Source organism: Penaeus chinensis, chromosome 16, assembly GCF_019202785.1.
Source record: "Penaeus chinensis breed Huanghai No. 1 chromosome 16, ASM1920278v2, whole genome shotgun sequence".
Lineage (NCBI taxonomy): Eukaryota > Metazoa > Arthropoda > Malacostraca > Decapoda > Penaeidae > Penaeus > Penaeus chinensis.
In genome coordinates, this window is record NC_061834.1 from 18,736,894 (window position 1) to 18,744,393 (window position 7,500).

The 7,500-nt window shown below is 43.6% G+C and overlaps 1 protein-coding gene across 1 annotated transcript in view; it reads right to left on the minus strand.

The window, feature by feature from the left end:
- Nucleotides 1-7,500, minus strand: part of LOC125033189 (titin-like) — a 249,636-nt gene that overhangs the window by 79,902 nt on the left and 162,234 nt on the right.

Here is a 7,500-nt window from a genome sequence, read left to right on the forward strand (position 1 = left end):
GGTGCTTCCTCTGGCTTTGCAGGAATAGGCTTTTCCTCCGGTTCCTTCTCCCTTTCCGGTTTCTCATATGGTTCCAAGGGTGTTCTCTCAGGCTCAGGAATCTCAGGCTCATATGGTTTACCTGGTTTCCGTTTTGGAGTAGGCTTCGGTTCTGTGGGTTTCTCCTTTTTGAAGGGCTTTAGAACCACCTCTTCCTTGTCGTCCTTTGGAGGAGGAAGCCTCTTTCCTCTCCATGAAGGAACTTCAGGTTCTTCCTCTTTCTTTTCAGGTTTGGTTCTCTCTTTCTTGGGCTTTGGCTCTTCCTCTGATGGTTTCTCCTCTTCCTTTGGTTTAGGAGCCTCTGGTTCAGATGGAACACGTTCTTTTGGCTTTGGCTCAGGCTTCAGTGGTTCCTCCAGTTTCACCTTTTCCCTTTCAGGAATTTCTGGCTTGGTTCGTTCGAACGGTTCCAGTTCCACTGGTTCACGTTCAGGAATATCTTTAGGAGGTCTCTTCCCAGGTTTAAGAGGAGCCTTTTCCTTCTCCTCTGGTTCTGGTTTCTTTTTGGGAATAGGTTTCAACTGAGGTTTCTCAGTCTCTTCCTCCTGTTTCGGTAAGCGTCTGGCAGGCTTAAACTTAATTGGTTCTTCTTCTTCCTCTGGCTTTGGACGACCTTTTCCAAGTTTCAATTTCCTCTCCTCTTCAGGCTCAGGTTTGTCCTTTGGTTTGCGTTGATATTTGCCCTTCTCTGGTTCCTTTTCTTCCTCTTCTTTCTCGGGTGGGATGTACTTCTCATATTTCTCCAACTCGACAGGTTCTTTATCTGGAATTTCCTCGGGCTCATAAGTCTCATATTCCGGTGGTGGACTCCATTTCCTTTTCTCAACCTCAGGTTCAGGTTCTTCTGGTGTTTCCACATGATCAAGGTCAACAGTTTCTAGTTTTACTTCCTCTGGAACAAACTCTTTTTGTACTGTTTTGCGAAGCTCAACTTTCGGAATTGTATATTCTTCTGGAGCCTCTTGCTTCTTGGGCTTTTTCATTGGCTTCAACTTTACCTTTCCTGGCTCATCTGGTTTCTCTGGTACTTCGGCATCCTTTTCAGGCTCTGGAGTTGGCTTTCTTTCTTCTGGCACTCTATCAGGAACCTTTTCTTTTTCTGGTTTCTCATATGGTTCCAAAGGTGTTCTCTCAGGCTCAGGAATCTCAGGCTCATATGGTTTACCTGGTTTCCGTTTTGGAGTAGGCTTCGGTTCTGTGGGTTTCTCCTTTTTGAAGGGCTTCAGAACCACCTCTTCCTTGTCGTCCTTCGGAGGAGGAAGCCTCTTTCCTCTCCATGAAGGAACTTCAGGTTCTTCCTCTTTCTTTTCAGGTTTGGTTCTCTCTTTCTTGGGCTTTGGCTCTTCCTCTGATGGTTTCTCCTCTTCCTTTGGTTTAGGAGCCTCTGGTTCAGATGGAACACGTTCTTTTGGCTTTGGCTCAGGCTTCAGTGGTTCCTCCAGTTTCACCTTTTCCCTTTCAGGAATTTCTGGCTTGGTTCGTTCGAACGGTTCCAGTTCCACTGGTTCACGTTCAGGAATATCTTTAGGAGGTCTCTTCCCAGGTTTAAGAGGAGCCTTTTCCTTCTCCTCTGGTTCTGGTTTCTTTTTGGGAATAGGTTTCAACTGAGGTTTCTCAGTCTCTTCCTCCTGTTTCGGTAAGCGTCTGGCAGGCTTAAACTTAATTGGTTCTTCTTCTTTCTCTGGCTTTGGACGACCTTTTCCAAGTTTCAATTTCCTCTCCTCTTCAGGCTCAGGTTTGTCCTTTGGTTTGCGTTGATATTTGCCCTTCTCTGGTTCCTTTTCTTCCTCTTCTTTCTCGGGTGGGATGTACTTCTCATATTTCTCCAACTCAACAGGTTCTTTATCTGGAATTTCCTCGGGTTCGTATGTCTCATACTCTGGCAAAGGACTCCACTGGCGCTTCTCTCTCTCAGGTTCAATAATTTCTGGTGTATCAACATGATCAAGATCAACAGACTCAAGCTTTACCTCTTCTGGAACAAAAACATTTTGAGTAGTTTTCTTTAGCTGGATTTTCGGAATAGAAAACTCTTCAGGTGGCTCATACAATTTCTTTAATTGCTTCTTTGGTTTTAATTTTGCCTTCTCTGGTTCTGATACTTCTTCCTCTGGCTCTTTTTGAGGTGTTCCGGCCATCTCCTCTGGTCCTTCTAGCACTTTCTCAGGTCTCTCTTCCGGTTTAGAGACATCTTTTGGCACTCTCTGCTTTTTAAGCTTTGTAATAGGCTCAGTGGGTGGCTTTTCTGGCTCTGGAATTTCGGGTTCATATGGTTTACCAAGTTTGGGTTTGGGACTTGGTTTTGGTTCTTCTGGTTTATCCTTCTTGAATGGTTTTAAAACTACCTCTTCTTTTTCTTCCTCTTTGGGAGGAATTCTCTTCCTTCTCCACGAAGGAACTTCAGGTTCTTCCTCTTTCTCTGGCTTTGTCTTTTCCTTTTTAGGCTTTTTGACTGGCTCCTCTTCTGGTTGAGGTGCTTCCTCTGGCTTTGCAGGAATAGGCTTTTCCTCCGGTTCCTTCTCCCTTTCCGGTTTCTCATATGGTTCCAAAGGTGTTCTCTCAGGCTCAGGAGTCTCAGGCTCATATGGTTTACCTGGTTTCCGTTTTGGAGTAGGCTTCGGTTCTGTGGGTTTCTCCTTTTTGAAGGGCTTTAGAACCACCTCTTCCTTGTCGTCCTTTGGAGGAGGAAGCCTCTTTCCTCTCCATGAAGGAACTTCAGGTTCTTCCTCTTTCTTTTCAGGTTTGGTTCTCTCTTTCTTGGGCTTTGGCTCTTCCTCTGATGGTTTCTCCTCTTCCTTTGGTTTAGGAGCCTCTGGTTCAGATGGAACACGTTCTTTTGGCTTTGGCTCAGGCTTCAGTGGTTCCTCCAGTTTCACCTTTTCCCTTTCAGGAATTTCTGGCTTGGTTCGTTCGAACGGTTCCAGTTCCACTGGTTCACGTTCAGGAATATCTTTAGGAGGTCTCTTCCCAGGTTTAAGAGGAGCCTTTTCCTTCTCCTCTGGTTCTGGTTTCTTTTTGGGAATAGGTTTCAACTGAGGTTTCTCAGTCTCTTCCTCCTGTTTCGGTAAGCGTCTGGCAGGCTTAAACTTAATTGGTTCTTCTTCTTCCTCTGGCTTTGGACGACCTTTTCCAAGTTTCAATTTCCTCTCCTCTTCAGGCTCAGGTTTGTCCTTTGGTTTGCGTTGATATTTGCCCTTCTCTGGTTCCTTTTCTTCCTTTTCTTTCTCGGGTGGGATGTACTTCTCATATTTCTCCAACTCAACAGGTTCTTTATCTGGAATTTCCTCGGGTTCAAATGTCTCATACTCTGGCAAAGGACTCCACTGGCGCTTCTCTCTCTCAGGTTCAATAATTTCTGGTGTATCAACATGATCAAGATCAACAGACTCAAGCTTTACCTCTTCTGGAACAAAAACATTTTGAGTAGTTTTCTTTAACTGGACTTTTGGAATAGTAAATTCCTCAGGTGCCTGGCTGAGTTTTAGTGGTTTCCGTTTTGGTTTCAACTTTCCTTTCTCGGGTTCTAAAACTTCATTCAGATCTTTCTCTGGTATTTCAGAGACTTTCTCATTTTCTTCTACAACATCCTCAGGTCTCTCTTCTTCTGGTTTGGAGACATCTTTTGGCACTCTCTGCTTTTTAAGCTTTGTAATAGGCTCAGTGGGTGGCTTTTCTGGCTCTGGAATTTCGGGTTCATATGGTTTACAAAGTTTGGGTTTGGGACTTGGTTTTGGTTCTTCTGGTTTATCCTTCTTGAATGGTTTTAAAACTACCTCTTCTTTTTCTTCCTCTTTGGGAGGAATTCTCTTCCTTCTCCACGAAGGAACTTCAGGTTCTTCCTCTTTCTCTGGCTTTGTCTTTTCCTTTTTAGGCTTTTTGACTGGCTCCTCTTCTGGTTGAGGTGCTTCCTCTGGCTTTGCAGGAATAGGCTTTTCCTCCGGTTCCTTCTCCCTTTCCGGTTTCTCATATGGTTCCAAGGGTGTTCTCTCAGGCTCAGGAATCTCAGGCTCATATGGTTTACCTGGTTTCCGTTTTGGAGTAGGCTTCGGTTCTGTGGGTTTCTCCTTTTTGAAGGGCTTCAGAACCACCTCTTCCTTGTCGTCCTTCGGAGGAGGAAGCCTCTTTCCTCTCCATGAAGGAACTTCAGGTTCTTCCTCTTTCTTTTCAGGTTTGGTTCTCTCTTTCTTGGGCTTTGGCTCTTCCTCTGATGGTTTCTCCTCTTCCTTTGGTTTAGGAGCCTCTGGTTCAGATGGAACACGTTCTTTTGGCTTTGGCTCAGGCTTCAGTGGTTCCTCCAGTTTCACCTTTTCCCTTTCAGGAATTTCTGGCTTGGTTCGTTCGAACGGTTCCAGTTCCACTGGTTCACGTTCAGGAATATCTTTAGGAGGTCTTTTTCCAGGTTTAAGAGAAGCCTTCTCCTTCTCCTCTGGTTCTGGTTTCTTTTTGGGAATAGGTTTCAACAGAGGTTTCTCAGTCTCTTCCTCCTGTTTCGGTAAGCGTCTGGCAGGCTTAAACTTAATTTGCTCTCCTTCTTCTTCCTCTGGTTTTGGACGACCTTTTCCAAGTTTTAATTTCCTCTCTTCTTCAGGCTCAGGTTTGTCCTTTGGAGTGCGCTTGTATTTATCCTTTTCCAGTTCCTTCTCGTCCTTACTCTTCTCTGGAGGTACATACTTCTCATACTTTTCCAGCTCAACAGGTTCTTTATCGGGAATTTCCTCAGGCTCATAACTGTCATACTCTGGCAAAGGACTCCATTGGCGCTTTTCTCTTTCAGGTTCAATCACTTCAGGTGTTTCAACATGGTCAAGCTGGACATCTTCGAGCTTTACCTCCTCTGGTACAAACACTTTCTGTTTGGTCTTCTTAAGAGGAATTTTAGGAATCACAAATTCTTCTTTTGGGGGTGCCTCCTTTTGTGGACGTCTTGCCGGCTTTAACTGTACTTTGCCAGGTTCTGCTGGTTTCTCTTTCTCTGGCATATGTACTTCTTTTTCTTGTTTATCCTTGGGCTGTTGGAATCCCTCAGGTACCTTCTCTTTTTCTGGCTTACCATAAGGTTCAAGAGGGGTTTCATCTGGTTCTGGAATTTCAGGTTGATAGGGTTTACCTGGTGTATATTTTGGAGATGGTTTTGGCTCTTTTGGTTTGTCCTTTTTGAAAGGTTTTAATACAACTTCCTCTTTTTCTTCTTCTTTTGGAGGAACTCTTTTTACTCTCCATGGTGGTACATCTGCAGGTTCATCCTTCTTTTCAGGCTTATCTTTTTCTTTCCTAGATTTTATATCTTCTTCTGGCTCAGCTATTTTGTCATTAGATGGTTTTACCCCAGGTTTTGTTGGGGCGGAGTCTTTCTGATACGGTGGGAACTTGCGGGGCTTTTCCAGTTTCGCGTCTTCCTTGTCTGGCATTTCTGTTTTGGTTCTTTCAAAAGGTTCAAGTTCTACTGATTCCCGTTCTGGGAGTTCTTTAGAGGGTTTCTTTCCAGATTTCAGAGATATTTTCTCCTTTTCCTCTGGTTCCATCTTCTTCTTGGGTACTGGCTTTAAGTGAGGCTTTTCAGTTTCCTCTTCTGGGGGCTTCGGTAGACGTTTTCCAGGTTTCATTTTAATGAGCTCCTCTTCTTCCTCTGGCTTTTTCTGGCCCTTTCCAAGCTTCAATTTCTTATCCTCTTCAGTCTCAGATTTACCCTTTGGTTTCCTTTCAAATCTATCTTTCTCTGGTTCTCTGCCTTCGTCTGTTTTTGTTGGGTAATCATGCTTCTCATACTTATCGAGATCAACAGGAATTCCATCCGGTATTTCTTCAGGAACATAAGGTTCTTGGTCAGGCAATGGACTCCATTCCCGTTTTTCTCTTGCATCTTTAGGTTTCTGTTTCTTTTCAACATGATCAAGATCGACTGATTCAAGCTTTGCTTCTTCGGGTACAAATTTTCTGGGAACAGTCTTTCTGAGTGTTACCTGAGGAATTGAAAATTCCTCCTTTGGTTTTTCAAATGGAATCTTTCTACCTGGTTTTCGTTGTGTCGGCTTCTCTTCATCTGTGTGGAATGCAACTGTTTCTTCTTGACTTGGCATTGGCCTTTTATCTTTAAGAGGTTCTTCTCTGCCAAGAGTGTCTGCTTCATATGACTCAGTGCTGGATTGCTCAGGCTGAGTAAAGTCTGATACCACAGGTTCACGTGGCTGCCGATGTTGCTCCTTTTTCTTAGGCTGTTGCTTCTCAAATGGTTTCAACACTACCTCCTCTTTTTCCTGCTCTTTTGGCACAATCCTTTTTCTTCGCCAAGAAGGCACATCTGGCTCCCCTTCCTGTTTCTCTGTTGTTTTTCTGTCGCCTATTGTCTCTGGCTTAATTTCTCTTTTGTTTTTTCTACATCATTGACGATGGGTGTTGTGCTTTCTGTGTGTTGTTCCTTTTTCAGTATCGGCCTTGGTCTGACAGGTCTACCCCATCTATCTAGTTTTACAGGTTCATCCTGGATTTCACCGGGATGATATTTTTCTATCTCTTCAGTGGACTCATAATCATCTTTTTCAGTTCCAGCTACACTTTGCTTGTCCACAGGCTTTAGATCTACCTTCTCCAGTTGATTTTCGTCTGGAACCAATTTTGTTCTGTGTGTTTTCTTCAGCTGAACTGTAGGTAGCACAAACTTTTCTGGTTGCACCCTTTCTTTTGGAAGTCGTTTGCTTGGCCTCTTGGGATATTTCTCATCCTCTTTAATTTCTTCATCTGTTAAAATTCGTTTGTCAGTATCATATTCGCTATCAGATACTGTATAAGTGTCAAGAGGAGCCTTTCCTTCAACTGGCTTTTCTTCCTTTTCCGTTTGGAAGGGTTTCAATGTTACTTCTTCTTTTTCGTCATCCTTATGAGGAATCCTCCTCGCTCTCCATGAAGGAACCTGATCATCCTGAGTGTCTTTTTCTTCCTCCCTTGGCTTCCTTTTGGGAACCGGTTTTAACTGAGGCTTCTCACCTTCTTCCTCAGGTTTGGGAAGATGTTTTCTTCGCCCGAGTTGAATCTGTTCTGTGGACTCGTCATCAGGCTTCAGACGTCTTCTGCCAAAGGATGAATCTTTGCCATCTTTTAATCCCTTCTTGCCTCTTGTTTTACGTTGATACCTCTCCTTTTCTAATTGTACCTTTCCTTTTCTTTTGGTGTCTGTTCTCTGCTTTTCATATTCTTCTCGGTCAATAACATCACTCTCTGAAACACTATCAAACTCATAGAGGTCATACTCTGAATCAGAACTCCATTCCTCTGTATCTTTTATGCTGTCTTCTTTTTTGTGCTTTTCAACGTGTGCAAGTTCAACCTTTTCAAGCTTGACCTCCTCAGGAGCCATTTTCTTTATCTGAGATTTTTTCAATTCGACCTTAGGAATTGTCAATTTCTCTTGTCCTTTTGGTTCCAATTTTCTATCAGCTGATTTCTTCAGTTTCCGAGCAGCTAATC